General features: G+C 36.9%; 1 pseudogene; it reads right to left on the bottom strand.

Moving 5' to 3' along the window:
• Window positions 1-533: 533 nt before the first annotated feature.
• LOC108717454 overlaps window positions 534-21639 on the bottom strand; it is a 111373-nt pseudogene continuing 90267 nt past the window's right edge.

Raw genomic sequence — 21639 nt, 5'->3', positions numbered from 1 at the left:
TTATTGGCTTTGTGATTCTGCTTGAAGGGGATTTAAATCCCAACAATAAATTAATGTACACTCACTCTACTCCTCTGATCACATGTGTAATTTGTGACTTTTGTGTAAACCACATACAGTAAGTGCATATAGAATACAGTAGCACTTTTAATGGATAGTTTACCTTTTGATTAATTTTTACTATGCTGTAAATAGTGATATTTTAAGATCATTTGCAATTGGCTTTAATGTTTTATTTTCATTGGTTTTTTTTGTAACGTAAATTTTTTATTAATCATAGCAATGTTGTTTAACAGTCAGCAGTTGAAACCAAGCATCAGCACATTGTAAATTTTATGTATATATAAAAAAAAAGAAAAGAAACAATATAGAATCATTATTATATTGTTGACCTAAATAGTGGTCATGCAAAAATGGAGGTTATTGTGGAGAAGAAACCATAAGAGACAGTTCAGGTCTACTATTTGTGGAGGAAGGATTATCCAAATTCAATCTTCCATAGTTATTATTTCCCAAGGTGCCCATATCTCTAGCTATAGAGGGATTTTATTGCGGATTTTGGCAATGCCATATTGGAAAATCTTATTGGCCTCGATTCGGCGTTTAATTTCCTCCAGAGTTGGTATAATTTCCAGTGGGATGCTGTTGATATTCGGGTAGCTGTTAATATCTGATTTACCAAAGCTTGAGTGGTTTTGCCCACTCTTGGGAATGGTCTGCCCAACAGAAAGGTACACATGTCCATTGGGGTGGGGTTCCGTAGAATCTTACTAAGTAGATCTGAGAACTCGGTCCATAATAGATTCATTGTGTTTTTTTAATTATTTATCTCTTTGGTCAGCATCAGCAGCTCTCCAGTTTAGAATTTCAGTAGATAATCTGGTTACTAGGTCCAACTTACCCTAGAAATCAGGAAATGGGTGATTGGGATACTGAGAATATGAACACGAGAGTGCCTGAACAGAAAGATAAATAATACAAAGTAACAATAACAAGAAATTGTAAAAAAAATATTTTTTCACTTATTTTGAAAAATTTAAAAGATGTAGAAGAAGAAGGAGAATAATTGAAAAACCATATAGAAATGAAAACCATTTGAATAGTTGTTAAGAATATATTCTATAACACAATAAAAGTTAAAGGGATACTGTCATGGGATTTTTTTTTTTTTTTCCAAAATGAATCAGTTAATTGTGCTGCTCCAGCAGAATTCTGCACTGAAATCCATTTCTCAAAAGAGCAAACAGATTTTTTTATATTCAATTTTGAAATCTGACATGGGGCTAGACATATTGTCAATTTCCCAGCTGCCCCAAGTCATGTGACTTGTGCTCTGATAAACTTCAATCACTCTTTACTGCTGTACTGCAAGTTGGAGTGATTATCACCCTCTCCCTTTTCCCCCCAGCAGCCAAATAAAAGAACAATGGGAAGATAACCAGATAGCAGCTCCCTAACACAAGATAACAGCTGCCTGGTAGATCTAAGAACAGCACTCAATAGTAAAAACCCATGTCTCACTGAGACACATTCAGTTACATTGAGAAGGAAAAACAGCAGCCTGCCAGAAAGCATTTCTCTCCTGAAGTGCAGGCACAAGTCACATGACATGGGGCAGCTGGGAAATTGACAAAATGTCTAGCCCCATGTCAGATTTCAAAATTGAATATAAAAAAATCTGTTTGCTCTTTTGAGAAATGGATTTCAGTACAGAATTCTGCTGGAGCAGCACTATTAACTGATTCATTTTGAAAAAAACACTTTTTCCCATGACAGTATCCCTTTAAGTCAAAGGTCAAAATCGTCTTTAATAATGTCTAACTACTAATATCTCAGAAACCACTACAAATAGAATATTTATGTAAAACTGCAAAAGTGCAAACTTTTTTGATTATGTTCCCCCATATGTGTCACACTGTTTTGGAGCTTAGAGACTTGCAATTACCCCCTTGAACACAACGCTGTTTGTGTTCCGCAGCATGCATTCAAGATAGGCAATGCTATCAACTTTCATTGCTAATTTGTAGGGGGATATGCAGAGCACCACCAAAAGTTTCCCTACCAGGAGGAGCGTAGGCGGAAGTGACATCACCTGCATGCACAGACATTTCCTGAAACCAAAGATAATATGTTGCACATGTGCACATCTTTCCAGCTGACATCACTGAGATGTTCTGCATATGCAGACATTGGATTTTCACAGCAAATCGTCCAAAATCATGGAAAATCATGGGGTATGGTCAAGAGTAATGGGAGATTGGGGGAAGGAGGCCAAAATCTGGTGACTCAAGAAAATAGGCAGAGTAGACAGCTCTGGAAAGGCTGGAGGTGAATGTACATACAGTAGGTGCCTCATTCACTCAATAATGTGCAAGTTAGGGTGCGGCAGAGGGTTCACTTCAGGCTATAGGACAAGCTGTAAGGACAGGGCTGGCCTGAGCCCTCTGACACCCCAAAATGCAGCCAGAACAGGGGAAATGCTTGCTGAATGAGCAGTGAGGGTGCTCCTTCTATCACTATATACTGTATATGTGGCACTGGCATTTCAGCCACCTCTGGAGCCTCCTTAAGACATATACATAACAACTTTGTGGCTGAGGCTCTATACAGTATTATTACTAATCCACTGTACTGGATTTATACATTTTTCAGACATTTGTGTTGTGTATTGAATGTAGAATATTTTAATAATGATTGCCCAACAGCTCTATGTCTGTCCAACACCATAAATCTTGTTCAATAACTTACAGCTCTTCTTTATTTTAATTAAAATTATTTTAAAGATGAAATATGTAAGAATCAAAAGGCTCATGCAGTCTGTTTGTACTAATATCAAAGGACCAATTCATTCAATAGGCTACACTGAATTACTTTCATGATTTAACCTCTAACCTCTTGTCTGCTATTTGCTCTGCCATTTCAAGCGTCCGTGATCAAAGTTCATGTTATTTATTCTGTTCTAGTTTTGCTATTTTCTGTTAAATATATCAAAGGCCGTGTTCAACTTGTTAGTTCTCTCCCTTCTTCTCTACATAAATGTCATATTTAGTGATCGATTCACAAACTTGTAGACATACCAGACTTAACGTTTTAGGCTCATTTCACACTCATTGTCTCCTTTAGGGTCATTATAAATCTGGCTTGTTGCAAGTGTCAGTTTTTATTTCAGTGTGAGATGGTCATGTCACCATGACTTGAGTATAATACATTATTTATCAACTTCAACTATTGGCGCATTATACTATCGTAGAAGCTTTAAACTTGAACTGTGGTTAGCATTTCTGAGTTCAATTCAGATTGGGGCACCATCTGCTTTGAGATTCTCTGCCAGGATTTGCCTCTAGAATCTCCAGTTTCCTCCCATATTTCAAGAACATACTGGAGGAATAATCTGATCCAAGAGTATTGTGTGATTTTTGCAAAGGGGGAAGAATGGTTTTCAGTGACAGAACATTTTTATGTAGAACACTGACCCAAAATCACCTAGTGGTGTTTATACTGTATTTACACTCATGCTACATTCTGGCTTCTGCCTGAGTCATGATATCAGTGCAGAAGTGGATTGCAGTGCAACAGTATTGATGTATTACAATATCATAGATTGAACAACTATCATAACTTGGTTAACATTCCTAAAAATCATTGAATCTAGAAGCATTTGGGTATGTGGAATAATACTTTTTTAGTGAACCCCAAAATTGTCTAGTGTTTCATACATAATAATAAAGGTTTTAAAGACAGGAATTAACTTGTTTTTGTACTTGAAGAGACACCAAAGACTTGCATACCATGAAGTTTGGGCCAATATACAATTTATAGATGCAAGCTCCCTGCATCAATAGGTGCAGCACCCTTGCATCTAAAGAATTTGGTGCAGGCATCACTCTCATGCCAAACACTATAGACAATGGCAATCTGGCTTGGAAAACTGTCAGGACAATTGTGTCTGATTTACACACACACCAGAAAGAACACAAGAGATTTGCAAGGGTACAAAGCATGATACAGTATGGGCTACCGCTCCTTGATGGAGATCAAGGGAGAGGAGAGAGAGCTGCAAAAACTGTATCTCAAAGCAGGTACGAAAATGTTAACAGACATATATTATTATTATTATTATTATTATTATTATAATTCATTAAGTTGTTTTATTTTGTGTTAAGAACCTATACACACACACTTAAAAAATGACTATACACCCCCTTGAACAAAAAATTACAGAAACAAATACCCTAGATATAAATCTAATACTATACACAGTGTTTTGTCACGTTATTGTGACTTTAACCTGCAAGTGGCACCAGTACAGTGAAAATGTTCTTCATTACATTGAGTGTAGGGTTGCGTCTTTCTGCCAATATTATTTATATAGGGGATAAAATAAAAATGAACTAAATACATCTTGTTCACTTTAGGAATATGTTAGGAAGATGTTTGGAGTGTAGGGTTTAGAGTGTAGAGTAAATCTGTCAGAATATTCACAAATAAATTCATTGCATCTGCATATATACAGTACAGTATTGATTAAGAGATAGCTGGGACTCAATAAATGGGAGCAGGGTTCAAAGACAATGCACAGCTGATTGCCCCTAAGATTTTGCAAATGCACAGTTTTGTAACCTGCCTACACAATACTGCAGGGAGCTGTATAACCTTGCAGAAATGCAATATTAACAGTGCTGCAGTTGCACCCTGTGTCTCATACTGCACTGGCTAACATTTTGCTGCATGCACGTTCTACCTATGGAATAACTTCAGGTGCCCCCTGCACTTCTGTGCCCCAACAAGTGAGGCATGTTATTCAGTTTGTAGCTAGTGCATCATGCTGAAAAATGGCAAAACAAAATAAGCAGAACATTCTGAGTGCTACCCAATTCATCCTTCATCTGTTCATAAAGGTTTTCTTTCTTGACAATTGTATTCAAGTTATTTATCACCATTAAATACTAAGGGGCACATTTACTAAGGGTCAAAGTGAATTCAAAGTAAATTTTCGAATTCAAAAACTTCCAATTTCAAAGTAATTTTTGGGTACTTCGACCATCGAATAGGCCAAAATTGAATTCAATTTGAAAAAACTTTAAATATTCGACAATTCGAAAATTAAAGTACTGTCTCTTTAAAAAACATTGAATTCGACACTTTGCCACCTTAAACCTGCCGAATTGCTATGCTAGCCTATGGGGACCTCTTAGAACCTATAGCCAATATTTGGCTAAGTTTTTAGAAGTTGAAGTTTTTATTTTGAAAATCGTTCGATCGATCGATTAAAACGTTCGAATAGTTCGATTCGAACGATTTCTACGATCGATCGAGCGATTTTAATTCGATTGAAAACAGCTAAATTCAAACAAAAAAAAATTGACTATCGAATTTTTTCAATTCGATGGTCAGATTTAGAAGTTTTAGCATTGTTCAGTTGACAATACAGACAATTGGCAATCCTGGTACTGGACAGAATTCTGAAGTGGGCATAAGGTGCCACCAATTTACCAGCCAGGTCAACCTATTTGGACCCTGGACTTATACATACAGTAGATTACCATTTATCATGTCGGGACAAAGATTAAATATAGGGCCTGATTTTCTTGAGTCCCAAACAGTCTGATGGACCAGATATAAAGCAATAGATATAAAGCAATGATCTATGGCAACTTACAGCAGCCCTTCTGGCATTATATCCAGAAATGTTTATTTTGCTTACTAGAATTTTGCAATACAAGTCACGTTTCTTATGCAACTGATGCTGACCCCTGGAATATCAACAAATGCTTTGAGGGTCACTTTAGAAATAATCGGTGCGTTTCTAGCAAAGAAACTACTGACTACAGAATATCTATGCTTGTTAAAATGATTAATTTCACCCAAAATGACACAATATAAATGTTGTTAATAGGAAACTCTCAGTACAACTGTCTACTTTAGTTAAATGTTTAATAATAAGCATATGATTAAGTGTTTGTGACACGAAATGCGTAAGGCTGTGGACACAATAAACCTTTTTCACTTTTGAATATTTGCCTGGTGGAAGTTTGCTTTATTGAGTGCCTGCTCCATATTGGTTCCATTGGTTTTTCCGCCCCCCGTTCTGAGGGCTCAGGGCGGTGCACCTGGGCCACCTCCCCTATGTGGTGAGTAACCTTTATACTTCTTGGAGACCCTAACACCATAGATGTATTCTCGTAAATGTTTAATAATGACAAGTAGTGATGGCGAATTTATCCCGTTTTGCTTCGCCGCAATCGCGAAATCTGAAACTTCACAAAAAATTGTGAAATTCTAACGTTTTCACAAACAAATCATGAAATTCTAAAGTTTTCACTAAAAGATCGTGAAATTCGAACATTTTCATGAAAAAATTATGGAAATTGATGCTGGGGAATTTTCACCTGCAAATTTTTGCGGGAGATTAGCAAATTTATTCGCCGGCGGCAAAACGCGGAGATTCGCTGCGAATTTGTGCCAGGCAAATTTATTCGCCCATCACTATTGACAAGTTATTTTATAGTAGATAGAAAAAAAAAACACATTAAATAATACCTTTTAATTTGTGTTTAACATTGCAAATGTTTTAAGTCTAAATTAGGAATACTCAGTTGATAATGGGAGTGCCTTGGCCTGATTATAGAGTAATGATATAATAAATTGCAGTCTCTGGAAGATGGAGGGCTGTACACCTGACTATGCTTTCTAATTCTGCTGTGCTGCATAAATTCACATAGATCTGTGTTATGCTGAATCACAATGATCCTTTTTACATTCAGGAACAGAGGACAGCTATGCAAAGAGCCTAATCCAGTTTGTATTTAATCTGACAAATTCTATAAACCCCTTCACAAACTCCTTAGTTATTGGAAAAAAAATTTTTCTGGCTTCCCCAAACTTTGCACCTTCCGTTATAAATTGTCAGAAATCAAAATGAACATTAAACTGTCTGCTGTTAAAATGACACCAAAAGAAAAAAGTTTGTAAGACACTCATTTATCATTGCCCTGCAGCTGGCTATGAAGGTCATACAATGAACAGATTTATGGTTACTAATACATCATTTGAAATTCAGTCAGGTTTCTGAATATATTTATTTTGAATCAAGAACACTGACATTTAACTTTGCCGTAGGTGGCAAACACAAGTATTTTCAATTAGGGACAGCGAAATTTAATTATATGTGGTATTAAGTGTTTACATGCATGTTTCCTGAACTATTGCTGGATTAAAATATAAAAAATCCTATGTGCCTGTACACACAGACACTCACGGGAAGATCAGTAATTGTACTTCCTTTTTGTTGTTATTGACCTTAGACTGCTTTTATTTTGTACCTGTTTGCTGACGGCTGAAATAAAAGCCAGACTTTTTGCTGTCCTGACGCTTAGGGGCAAATTCAACAAGGGTCGAATATCAGAAGTTGAAGGATTTTGCGCAAATACTGCGATCGTACGATCGAAGGAATAACCGTTCGATCGAAGGATTAAATCCTTCAAATCGAACGATTCGAAGGATGTTAATCCAACGATCGAATTATTATCCTTCGACCAAAAAACTTAGCCAAGCCTATGGGGACCTTCCCCATAGGCTAACATTGGGTTCGGTAGCTTTTAGGTGGCGAACTAGGGGGTCGAAGTATTTTTTAAAGAGACAGTACTTCGACTATCGAATGGTCGAACGATTTTTAGTTTGAATCATTCGTAGTCGTAGGTCGAAGTAGCCCATTCGATGGTCGAAGTAGCCAAAAAAACACTTCGAAATTCGAAGTTTTTTTTCTACTATTCCTTCACTCGAAGTTAATGAATTGGCCCCCTAATCTGTGGGAACCTGTCATAAACCCCCATCCCAAAATAATAGTAGTTGTTGCAAGTACTGGCTATAGAACACAAGAGCAACAGGATTAGCTGTACAAGTTGTTTCAATATGAGTATTTTTTAAGTCTGCAGAGTTACCATTAGGATAAATCCATATAAATGCAAATGAAGAAGTTTCAAAGAAAACTGATGGGAATCCATAACAAGGTCATCTGTAAAAAGGTTTATGAGGTTACAATAACAAATGAGAAGCCCTACAACGCATGTCCCATTTTTATTCCAAGCTCATTCTAACTCAATAACCACATAGTGCAACAAAGGCTCAGAGCTGATACACAAGAGCTCCCCAGCATTTAATATATGACTTTCTGGCTGCCACAAGAACTTGTCTAGAACAGTGGAACATCAATGGCTCTGATAAACTTTCTTCTATATGTGTCAGCCAAACTTTGCCTGCAGAATAACAGCAGAGATGCCAGCTTTAAATGCTGAACACACTGACTGTAGAAGACAAAAATTGTATTGTGTGTTCAGTGCAACAGAAATAAAGCAAGAGTGAAATAATATTAACAGAAAGTCTACTGACAGGTCCCAATCATGTGAATGGGATTTTCAGTTTAGCGCTGCCATACATTCATAAAAGCAAAGATGGCAAGTAAATATGTGGAAGTTCCCATTACATTAATACTTGTGGCGTTAATTACAGTTATGGGTCCTGTTAATCCAGAATGCTTGGGCCTGGATATGTGGTCTTTCTGTTACAGTATTAGGATCTCAATAACTTAAAAGGATCCTGTCATCAGAAAACATGTTTTTTTCAAAACGAATCAGTTAATAGTGCTACTCCAGCAGAATTCTGCACTGAAATTCATTTCTCAAAAGAGCAAACAGATTTTTTTATATTCAATTATGAAATCTGACATGGGGCTAGACATTTTGTCCATTTCCCAGCTGCCCCTGGTCATGTGACTTCAGGGCATAAACTATATGGGAAGCAGACGTTTGTTGAACATAATATCTATTAAGGCTATGAAAAAAGTTTAAGAGGGCCCTAAAATAAATTTGCTATGGGGCCCAGGAACATTTAATTTAAACCCACACTTCCATTCTCAGAAATCAGGTTTAGCAGGCACACATACTCACATTTAGTGATGGGCGAATTTGCGACATTTGCAAAACCGCGCTGGCGTCTAGTTTTTGACACCGGCGTCCGTTTTTGATGCTGACGTCCGTTTTTTTTTTTACGCCGGCGACCGTTTTTGGACGCTGGTGACATTTTTTTTGACGCAAACGAATTTTCGCGGGCGTTTCGCAAATTTATTAGCCGGCGGCGAATCGCGCACATTCACCACAAATTCAGGCCTGGCGAATAAATTCACTACTCACATTTCTAGAAGTAACATGTCAGTAATTGTGCACTCTTATAAAAGAGACACTAGTACACTTTGCCCCAATAGAACATGCAAATACACAACTGCACTCTAGAACACACAGTCATCAACCATATGCATGCTTCCCTTTTTTCCTGCACATACTAAGACTTTAGTCATATTCTCACCCTAGTGCACAAATGTTATACACAGGCAGTGCTTGACTCACCATAATGCTGAGCCAGGGTCTCCCCTGCCTGCCCCTTCTCACTGTCTTCCTGGCATCTAAGATCATGGGACTTGCTCTTCTGTAGCAGAAGAATGAGGCAGGCAGCAGTGCAGCTTTAAAAGGATTAAACCCATGGCTGTTGGGGGCCAAGTAAAATGCAGCAATTGCTATGCCATCTCCACCCAACAGCCTCGCCTGATCTGCAGTTCCACTGCATTCACAAGGTGGTACTTTGGCATAGAAATAAACTTTACTATGGACACAGCTAACACTCCCCTAGAAGTAGATATATATATATATATATATATATATATATATATATATATATATATATATATATATATATATATATATATATATATAGACAAATACAAGATTCCTCTGCACTCAACCCATTATCAATATATTTAAGACAGAGACATTTTGTGCATACTGCTACTGAAAAATGCCTTACCCTTTAAACAAAACAGGGATTGTTTGTCCATATATTGCAATATATTTAAGCTGGCCAACTACGTCAAAGTCATCCCATATCTGGCCAGTCCTATGCTCAATTTTCATCTGATTCATTAAGAATTCCATGGTTTAATCATACATTTTATAAACGGGACGAATACGTTTTACCTGCAACTCACTAGCTGCTTCCAAAGTAAAACTCCCAAACTTGGCTGCCCTTCTACTAGACACCAGTGGGATCACCTGACTATAGTTGGAGAGGGTGGGAGCTACAACATGGAGCTGGTCACTGCTCTTGTAGAACTATAACAAACAAGGGAAAGTTGTGCTCACCACTAGTTTTTAAAATATATAAAATAAATAAATATATATATATATATATTATAGTAATAGCTTTTTTATTTTCTTTTTCTTTATGATGAAAAATGATTTAAGTTGATAGTAAAGTCAGCTAATGTTCTCTCAATGTAGCCCAACAGGGCTTCAGAATGACGTACTGCACATAATGTATCTGGTACCTGACAGATTGTACTGAATGTAGTCTTCTTGTTCAAAATCATTACTGGTGATATATAAGGAAACCATATTTTATAAATACAGTGGAAAAATGGTACTGAGAAAGGTGTACAATGTTAGAAGCTGTTACATTAAAGGGGTTATTTACTAAAGTCCAATTTTTGTCTGGTTGGACTTTTAAAGGGCAAAACACCATTTTTTTCATAGAAAAAAAACTTTAATTTTTCATAATTGATTAAACCACGATAGTGTTAAAAGTTTGAATAAAAAATTACTCCATCTCAGAGCTATATTGTATATATATATATATATAATACACTTTAATAAAATGACCTTCAGGTATATCAAAATGCAATATGGACAAATGAAATCAAAATGTCCACATAATAAAAATGTCTCCATTATTCAGATCATTTGTATAATGATGAGGCAACCACACAATAGGAACAATTTAGAAGTTAAGCCAGCTTCTTTCTATTTACTGTATGTTTCATTGTTTGTTCTATAACATAAATGTAAAAAAAAACTCTCTGAAATGTTGTGAATATACAGATTGCAGAGTTATGATATGTTCACGTTATGACAACTTGTGGCGGCATGACTCACCAGAAAATATTTCCAGTTATATAAAAGGACTTGATAGGAGATGGCCATCCCATAATTCAGAATACTGTAGAACCTCGCACACCCTACCCAATAGGTGGTTCAGAGATGCCTGGTGCTCACAGGTGGAGGTTCGGCCACCTCCTAGTGAAAGTTCAACAAAAGCAAAATCCAATGGCACACAGGCACTGCACTCCGCAATAAACACTTGTTACAGCAGACCTGTGTGCCATTGGATTTTGCTTTTGTTGGACATCCCATAATTCAGTAACTCCATGTATACAGTAATAGATACATATTTAAAACTGCAGAGCTGTAATTTATATAATACATTGTTTTGCCCTAGGCTAGGGCCTGCCACTGCACAAGTCAGCTGTAAGAAAATAGGGCTGCTTACCATGCTCTTACCTTGAGCTTTAGGAGTTATTTGCTAAAATCTGAATTTTTCTGATTAATTAATTTAAAAAAATCAGACCAAACAAGAATCCATGATTTACCCTTATTTATCATTAAAAAAAACAAAAAATCACCTGAAAAGTCTGAATTTTTCGTGAAATTGATGGAAAAGCCAGAAATGTTCAGATTATCGTAAGAAAGCCAGAGCAGACTATAATATCTTCAAACTGCAAATAGGACATCTGCCATTGACTTCTACAGGACCTCAACAGGTTGAAGATGGAGAATTTTCAAAGAATTTTTGCAGCCTCGGGGTATAATACATTTTGAAAAAAAAATCTTGAGTTTTTAGCATCTAGACTTTAATAAATAACCCCCTTAATGTAGACAGTGGAATCCATATATCTATGGGGTAGTTCTATATGATTAGGCAGTGGTGGAACTACCGGGGGAGCAGGGGGTGCGAGGGGACCAGGGCCCACACCCCTCAGGGCCCCCGGGCAGCCCGCTCACCAGTGAAAGCTGTCGTGTACGGAGGGGGCGGGGCGGGGCCCGGCTGCGCGTCACGCCCCCCCTCTAGTTACGGCACTGGGATTAGGACTGAATTTTCAAAGTGATTTTTGTATTGTACAACCTGAACTATGCAGATGACAGTCTTTACCATTAAACCAAAGAGAGAGGATTAACTGCTGAACTACAAGTTACAGAATCCATCTAGAACAAAAAAAGAGGCTTTGGGTTTTACAGCACCTGCTGATTTATCTGTTATTACTATGCTAGACTATGTACACATGGGAGTGCTTATTATCGCTGAAAATAATGGTCATTATCAGAATCCAGAATTGTTGTAGGCTCCAACATGTACAAGCCATCAGAAATTAAAATCCCCTAATTATTTATTATTATATGTAAATATCTAAAATAATGATCATTAAAATGTGTTCATTTTTGTACCAAACTAACTTTTAACTATTCAAACTGGAATTTATATTTAAAACACGTATTTGAGAAAACAAGTTGGATATGAATGTAATAACATTCATATTGCCAAGCCGGTAAAACTGTGTTCTTAATATATGCATATGTAAGGGACTGCAATCAGAGAGATTATAGACGTTTCATATTACTCATTATGAAATTGCATGTTTGCAACTTTCAATTAAACCCCAGAAATAGAGTTGTGTTATTTTACAGGAAATAAACACAATCACCATATGATGATGCAAATGTTCCTGATTATCGTTTAGAGCCTGATAACTTGAAAAGCTTGTGGATATTTGTGTATGACACTCCAGATTCTTAACAATGTGTATCCATACACTGCATGTAAAGTGAGCTGTACTGACACACTCATGTTGAAGGGGAATAATGATAAAAATTGATTTGCCCCAACTTAACCTTACATTAAAACGTATGAAGAACAAGGAGTACTCTCAGGCTTCAGCAGTATTGCAAATGAACCTTACTGTTTAAGAGCTGAGAATAACAGACTCACAAAGAGGAATGGGAAAGAGCTCAACCCTTTCCAATTCTGTAGGAATACATGAGTGGCATCCAAGTGCTGAAATGTAGATAAGCTTTAATGTTCCTTTTAGTTTACACTGACAAGTATAATAATCGGCCACTAGTGATGGGCGACTTTGTCCCATGGCAATTCTGACAACCAATTTTGATTTTAAAGTCAATATTGATATGCAATGGTTTTGATGCGAGCGAAGTTTCCAACGTGCGACCAAAATTTTTGGCACCACTTTCGCTGATTTATTAACCGGCGGCGAAACGCAAAATTTTGCGAATTTAATCGCCCATCACTACAGTCCACAATAATAATATGATAATAACAGTAATATGCTGTTTGCAACCACATGTTTAAGGACTCCCAATTCAATTATCTAAAGCCATATCTAAATACAGGCGGATATTATGGGCCAATATGATCAATACTAGCACCTGTAGCACCTGTTTGTGTTGGTCCTAAATGACAACATAGCCTTACTTATATCTTAGGGGTTGGATTCTTAAAAATCGGATTTGGATTATTGTTGTAAAATCCAATTGACCTATGAAAGCATCATTCAGTCAGTCTGCATTGACCCCCAGTGACAAATGCTGAGCATTATTTAAGTCTACATATTTGTAAGTGAATTAAGGAATCCATGTGTGTCTGCCAATCTTGCCACAAGCCAGGGGGCTTAATTACTGAGCCGAGAGGAAGCTTGGTGCAATGGACAAAAATATGGCATGTGTTTTGCACACAATAAACTTAGTCCTCCATTGCATCACCTAGCACTGCCATCTGGATTTAATCATGCAGAAGGTCAGGAGTATTCAATGACACAGAATCTGAAGCAAATAGTTTACAAAAAGGAATGAAGTACAAAATACATGTACTTTTTTTGTTCAGTTGTTGCTGAATAAAAACGTGCTTTTAATCACAACAATTAAATACAAAATATCTTTCTAATGGGTGTTACAAGTAGTTTTCAAGCTATATATAGCAGTGGAGTATATATTTAAATTGTGACATGTAAATAAATTAACATATAGGAGCATATTTATCAAAGTTCGAATAATAGAGGTTTTTTTTTACCTCGAATGACCTCGAAACTCAAATGGTATCTTATTTAAGAAAAAACTTCAATGTCTAAAATGCGATGGAATGCTACCGACCCCAAAACTCTAATCAAAATCAAATCGAATTCGAACGAAATTCGAATCAAGTTTTTCTCTGAAAAAATGTAACTTCTTCAAGTAGGTCAACAGACCTCTGCCATTGACTTCTACATGAACGCGGCAGGTTTTAAGTGGTTACCTATCGAATTCAAGTTACTTCTAGGGTAGGGGAATGATAAATCTCAGATTCAAATTCAATTCGAATTTCGAATACAAGTTGGTGGGTTTAAACTCTAAATTGGGAGTTTTGCCGAAAAAATCCTCAAAAATGTAAATTTGAATTTACGATTCGAACCTTACTAAATCAGCCCCATAATATAACTATCAGGATGAAAGCCCAATATGAGAAGAGTCAGCAGGAGAATAACATATACTACAGACGAGCTGAAGTGAAAGCTGGCTGAAGAGTGAAGTGGTCATAAATGGGTCAGAAGTCGGAGCCAGGCAGAGTTTGTTTCGTGGTCAGACAGGTTGGGGTCAAAGGCAGGTGGCGGTCAAGCAGAGAAGGTCCAGGAACAAGCCAAGTTGTAATCAGGAGTCAATCAGGAATATCGAGCACAGGATAAGGAGCAAGGAAATATAACCAAGCACAGTTCGTTTCCTTTGGCGTCTATTTAAGGGGAAGAGCTTGCGCCAAAAGTTCAGAGCGCAACATAATTGAGTCAGACAAGACCCAAGGGCATGTGTATGGATGCATGCATGCGTATACGGACAGCGGGCTGTGCATAATCATGTGCACCCCTGCACCCGCGCACAGGAGTGACAGTGCACCGGAGCCTTAAAGTAACATTTGTGTATTGTATTTCTTGTGTCATACCACATATATCATATACTGGCCTTTATAGATCATTCTTGTAACAGTTCCTTTTTGCAAATATTAATATTTGCTTTCTGATCTGAGAACTGAGGAAAACCAAAATAAAATTGATGATCGTGTGCTACTTTGCCCTTTGGATAAGGCAGACATCAGTTTAAATATGCAGCAAGATCTGGAATCTGGTGCCAATTCAAATTTTTAAAAATTGCCCAAGTAAAATGGATTGCAGATATAAGCCTCACACTGAGCATTGCTCAATATGACAAAATGTGTGTCCATTTTAGTGCAACTGCTCTTGGGGTCCTAAATTACCCTTATATGCTTTAACACAGGTAAAAACTTTTCAAATCAGGGTGGTTGTAAAATGGTGCTAAATGAATATAAATGGTCAAAGTTGTGCCTTGAGTTGTGCCTTGAGCCCTCTGTCCAGGTGAAAGTAAAATTAAAACAGAGCAATATGCACCCAGGTTTTTAATTTGCAAGGTATTACCAATGTAATGATTTCTTTATGTAGTAAACTCATTACAGTTTTCAAAAGAGTGACACGGATGACTTAATGCATACATACCTATGGGCAATGCCTCTGTTTTTGGTGTCACTGTAATGGGTTAAACTTTTGCTTGGTGTGATGAACTGGAATGAATTGTGAGAACTTCCTTGATGCCAGGATTCCTTCTTGCCTGTAAGAGATATAATTCACTGTTAATGTAGATTTAAAGAACACGTAAACCCCATCCACAAACATTTAATCAGTGAACAGCCTCTTTGAAATCTTTAGATACCTGCCACTCTAGTTGTTAAAAGGTTAACAGTAAGGCTGCAGCATCCCCTTAATCACTTAGAAATACTTCTCTTCCTCTAACCCCCTCAGCCCACTCCCTCAGGAATTTGCTTTGGCTGTTGACTTATGAGCATGCTCAGTTCTTCTCAGCTCAGATTACTAAACACACCCTCCAGTCTAAAAGCCAATGAAGAGATAGCATTGCCGGTTTCCATAGAAACTCTGCTCTAGCTGTCTGATCCTATTGTTTTCTCCCAAGCACCTCTTCTGATATCAGCTTGACCATTACAGTGCTCAACCCCAGCAGAACTTCTTATCAAACTATGTTATGCATGTGTAACTGGCATTCTGCATTGCATGAACTTTACAGCAAACATGTCCTGTTTGCAGATGTCAATGTTATGAAGATGGCATGTGATGGAGACAGCAAATGGAGGTGGTATATTCAATACAAATGATGTGGCTGGGTGGTGAAGCTGTGCCCATCCTTTATACATGGTAGAAAAATGTAGGCTTTACATGTCCTTTAAGTAACAAATCTGCATGGCTTAACACCCCCCCCCCCCCACGAAGATATCACCTCATTTTAATTTTCTCACAGTTTTCTTCAATTTGAGCAAAGACAACAATAGTATATGGTAAGGCTTTTTAGTCTCTATGATTTTCCCCAAGGATGCTCAGAAATTCCAGAAATGTACCAGTGCCATTGCAAAATAAAAGTAACCATAAAACAAACTGTCTGGCACTCTATTCACCATTATATATATATATATATATATATATATATATATATATATATATATATATATATATATATATATATATATATATATATATACACACACACATATATATTGGACATCGGTCCAATTTTGAGTATGGATGTAAGGAAAGATTTCTTGATTTACAATTTAATTAGAGACAACCATGTAAGGCATATCTAATTATAATAAATATAATAAAAGGCACTAGGTTTGCCCAGGGGCAGTAACCTATAGCAACCAATCATCGGGTAGCATTTACCGGTCACCTTTCTAAAAGTAAAAATCGTATTGGTTGTAATTGGTTACTGCTCCTGGTCAACCTATATGCCTTAATTTACATATGAGTGTAAGGGTTTAATTTAATGTACTTTCAAAGTTTTTGTTTTTTTTAAACCTTGTCTACTATGTAAATACACTATACAGTATGTAATGTAATAACATCATAGGTTTATTATACAGAGGACCAATTTAATTAGTGATAAGGTAAAACCATTACTGCATGTCCCTCCCCTAAATGTATTTTATCTTAAAATTGATATATTTCATTATATGAACATGCATACAAGAGGGTATTGCAACTGCATTTCTATATATTATAAAATGTGAACACTGGGATCCCATTAAACTGTAGAAATGCAGCTACAATAGCAGCAATCAGATCTTTGAATTCAGTTAACTGAAATACAATTTGTTGATTGGTTGCTATGGGGGACTGGACTTGTCTTTGTAGATAAGAACCTCTCTTTGTAGATAAGCACTTTTAGCAAAGCTTACCCTTGTCTTAATATATATATTTGAAGTTGCTCCAAGCCCAGCCCACCTAAGAGCACTCATTTAATTACCTGAATCAATTTTTAAGACATCCAATTATTTTTCCAAGCCAGCAAGAACCTTTTGTTCCTCTGCAAGTTCCAAAAGTGGGTCATCTTTATCTGTCAAGTCAGATTGTTTCTGAAATCTCACTTGCTGCTCTTGATATTGGCCTTGCTACTGCAGAGCTTGGAGTATTGTTTGATTCTGATATCTTGCTTATAGAGTCTGCTGAATAAGCTCTAACAGAATGACTGCCTGAAAATATAACACAATACTGCAAATGAATAAAAATTGTAAATGTTTATACAATTAAATAAGTGCAGGTGAATCAACAAGGTACTGTAGCTAAAGTGGCTGCTTCTGGTTAGTAATAGTTTTAAGGGGGTTATTTATTAAGCTCCGAATATCCGAACCTCAAAAAATTTGTAGTTTTCGGAGCAAAAAAAATTACAAATTTTTTGAGATTTATTAAAGTCTGATGGTCTAAAAACTAAGATTCCGAAACTCTGCCATCTAACAGCTCTCGGGGTCCTGTATAAGTCAATGGGGAAGGTTTCCGTGCCTGCGCTGATGTCCATACCGATATCCGTTGACTTAATTGTTTCTGCACAAAAAACTCCAAAAACTCAGAAGAAGTCGTGGTTTTTGTGGAAAACTCTGAACAATTTGGAGTTTTCAGGGAAAACTCTGAAGTTTGCCCGACCCTATTTACACGGGCTTTTTTCTTTATAAATAAGGTCCATTCGGGAATTCAGAGTATTAGAAATACTGAGATAAATTTGGACCTTGATAAATAAACCCCTTAGTATTGTAGACAACTGTAGAATTTTGTTGGATATTCATGAGTTAGGTAATGTAAGTGACTGTATTCTAGTTTTATCATAAGCAATCAATTTATGTTTTAAGACTTGATTAAAAAAAAATTAAATATTCAATTAAATACAAAGTGGCTTCTGCTTTTGACCCTATACAACTGTAAAAATGTAAAAAAATGTAAAGAGCAGGGCACACTGACATCTAAAAAGCTATTCGGTTGCTGTACTGTAATATACTTGGTCTATGCATCTTACAAAAGAAACTCTCCTTTCTTGACGTGCAAAAAACCACCTGCAGCGCAGTTCTGTGAGTTAATGTGTGCTGACTAACCAACAGCAGCCATTTGCTCCACAGGGTTTCATTTAATGCAACAGTTCCTAAGCTCTGGGGATGGACAACCCAGGCTGATACTGGACAGATATCATTTATATCCCTACAATTATGGTGGGATGACTCTTTATACAGTATTTATTATATCCCTTTAATAGAGTAAGGGGATTGGCCATATTTTTCAACTGCTTAAAACCCTTAATTGACTTTAAGACAAATAGAGAGTTGCTTATTTCATTTCACAGTTTTTACAGTTCATAGTTGTGGAAATAGACCTTTGACCTTCAAACTATGGGCCAAATTTATCAAAAATCAAGTTGGCATTTTTTCTCGTAAGAAAAAATGCAGCAAAAAAAGTGAACGCGTATAGATGAACATTTTTTTTCTGAAACCTCAAATAGTAGGGATTTATTAAAGAAAACAATGTGAAACATAGGCAGAAAACACTTGCAAGTAAAAGCTGATAAGTTTCTTTGTAAATCAATGGCAATTGTCTTTAAAAAATAAATTTTCCCAGTTTATTAGAACATTCAATATTTTCAGCCCACGGCAAAGGAATGAAACGTGATGCAGCTTGTGTGCAAGTTTTTTTTCTATGTTAAAAAATGTGACTATATAATCTGTTTAATGTCTTTCTTAAATAAGCTTGCGCTTGAGGAAAAAATATGTTCATGTTTTGATGTGGTTTGTTTTCTTACTTTGGTTCCGCCCCAGCCCTTGAAATACAGTAATTCAGCCTCTACAGAACTGATTTAATTTGATTTGAAAGAGAGAAAAGCTTATTTCCCTGTTTACGACATGAAAACTTTATAGTAGTCTAAGGGGGGGAGTTCTGAACTGATCTACAGTAGAAGATATAGTAACATAGTAAGTAAGGTTGAAAAAAAGACACACGTCCATCAAGTTTAACCTTTTTATTTTATATCTGTCTAACTGCCAGTTGATCCAGAGGAAGGCAAAAAACCCATCTGAAGCCTCACCAATTTGCCTCAGAGGGGGAAAAAATTCCTTCCTGACTCCAAAATGGCAATCGGACTAGTCCCTGGATCAACTTGTACTATGAGCTATTTCCCATAACCCTGTATTCCCTTACTTGCTAAATAACTATCCAACCCCTTCTTAAAGCTATCTAATGTATCAGCCTGTACAACTGATTCAGGGAGAGAATTCCACATCTTCACAGCTCTCAGTGTAAAAAACCCTTTCCGAATATTTAGGCGGAACCTCTTTTCTTCTAATCGGAATGGGTGATCTTGTGTCAGCTGGAAAGACCTACTGGTAAATAAAGCATTAGAGAGATTATTATATGATCCCCCTTAAATATTTATAAATACTTATCATATCATCCCTTAAGCGCCTCTTCTCCAGCGTGAGCATCCCCAATTTGGCCAGTCTTTCCTCATAGCTAAGATTTTCCATTCCTTTCACCAGCTTAGTTGCCCTTCTCTGTACCCTCCCTAATACAATAATGTCCTGTTTGGATGATGGAGACCAAAACTGTACAGCATATTCTAGATGGGGCCTTACAAGTGCTCTATACCGTGGAAGAATGACCCCCCTCCTCCCGTGACTCTATGCCCCTTTTAATACAGCTCAAGACCTTATTTGCCCTTGATGCTGCTGACTGGCATTGCTTGCTACAGCCAAGTTTATCATCTACAAGGACTCCAAGGTCCTTTTCCATAATGGATTTGCCTAATGCAGTCCCATTAAGGGTATAAGTGGATATTTTTTACATCCCAGGTGCATGACTTTACATTTATCAACATTGAATCTCATTTGCTACTTAGCTGCCCACATTGCCAGTTTGTCAAGATCATATTGCAAGGATGCCACATCCTGGGTGGAATTAATTGGGCTGGATAGTTTTGTGTCATCTGCAAACACTAATACATTGCTTACAATACCCTCATTAATGAACAAGTCATTAATGAACAAGTTAAATGAAATGGGACCTAATACCGAGCCTTAAAAAATCAGCTTTTCTCCAATCCATAGGCACCATACCAGATGAAAGTGAATCTGAGAAAATCAGAAATAGGGGCTGGTCTAAAACTGAACTGAGCTCTCTTAGAACCCGGGGGTGTATGCCATCAGGCCCTGGAGCCTTGTTTACATTAATTTTTATTAAAGCTTTATGAATCATATCCTGAGTCAGCCACTGGCTAGATTGAGCTGAGCCATTAGTGCAGCTATAAAGTGAGCCTGGAAACTTGGACTCCTCTGTTGTATACACTGAAGAAAAGAACTGATTTAGCACATTTGCCTTTTCTGTATCTGTTACAACCATACTGGTACCATTATTTAATGGAGCAACACTCTCAACCTGCATCTTTTTACTATTAATATATTTAAAAAACTTTTTAGGGTTAGTTTTCACCTCCATCACAATTAACTCTTCATTTCCTTTCTTTGCCTTCCGGATTGCTGATTTACAACATTTATTATAGTGTTTATATTCATTAAATGCAGCTTCTGTCCCAACAGATTTGTAGTTTTTAAATGCGTTTCTCTTCTTTCCCATTAACTTCTTTACTTCTGTATTAAGCCACATAGGATGATTCTTAGAGCTTCTACATTTACTCCTTAAGGGAATAAATTGAGAACAGCAATGCTTTAACATCATTTTAAATGACAACCATTTCTGTTCTGTGTTTTTAGCTGAAAACTTAGTGCCCCAATCAATACTCTGTAGGGCAGCCCTCAAGGCACTAAACTTAGCTTTTTCAAGATTCATGGTTTTTGTTGCCCCAGTATATATTTGTTTTTTGTACCAGACATTAAATGATATAACATTATGGTCACTATTACCCAGGGGTACAATGACTTGCACATTTGCTGTAAGTTCTGGGTCATTTGAGATCACTAAATCCAGAATAGCATTTTTTCTGGTAGGCTCCTCAAAAACCTGTGCCATAAAATTGTCATGCAACAAATTTATAAATTGGTTCCCATTAACTGATCTGGCAGTACTGTTGCTCCAGTCAATATCTGGGTAATTAAATCCCCCATTATCATTACTTTACCCAAACTAGCAGTCTTTTCTATTTGCATGAGGAGCTCCGCCTCCTACAATTAATTTGCTGGACTCTTTACAATTGGTGAAGAACTCCACCCACAAGACTTCTGCCCCCTCATTTTCTAACCTCCTCCTTTATATAAGATTTTAAATCCTGCCTAACAAACAGACATACCCCTCCTCCTTTTCTATTGCCATCCTGTCACAGCTGGGATACGATGAAATATGTAAATAAAAGTAATACACTTTATGCA

The sequence above is a fragment of the Xenopus laevis genome, chromosome 5S, assembly GCF_017654675.1.
Source record: "Xenopus laevis strain J_2021 chromosome 5S, Xenopus_laevis_v10.1, whole genome shotgun sequence".
Classification (NCBI taxonomy): domain Eukaryota; kingdom Metazoa; phylum Chordata; class Amphibia; order Anura; family Pipidae; genus Xenopus; species Xenopus laevis.
The sequence above is the reverse complement of the archived record's forward strand: the minus strand, read 5'-3'. Positions and strand labels throughout refer to the sequence as shown.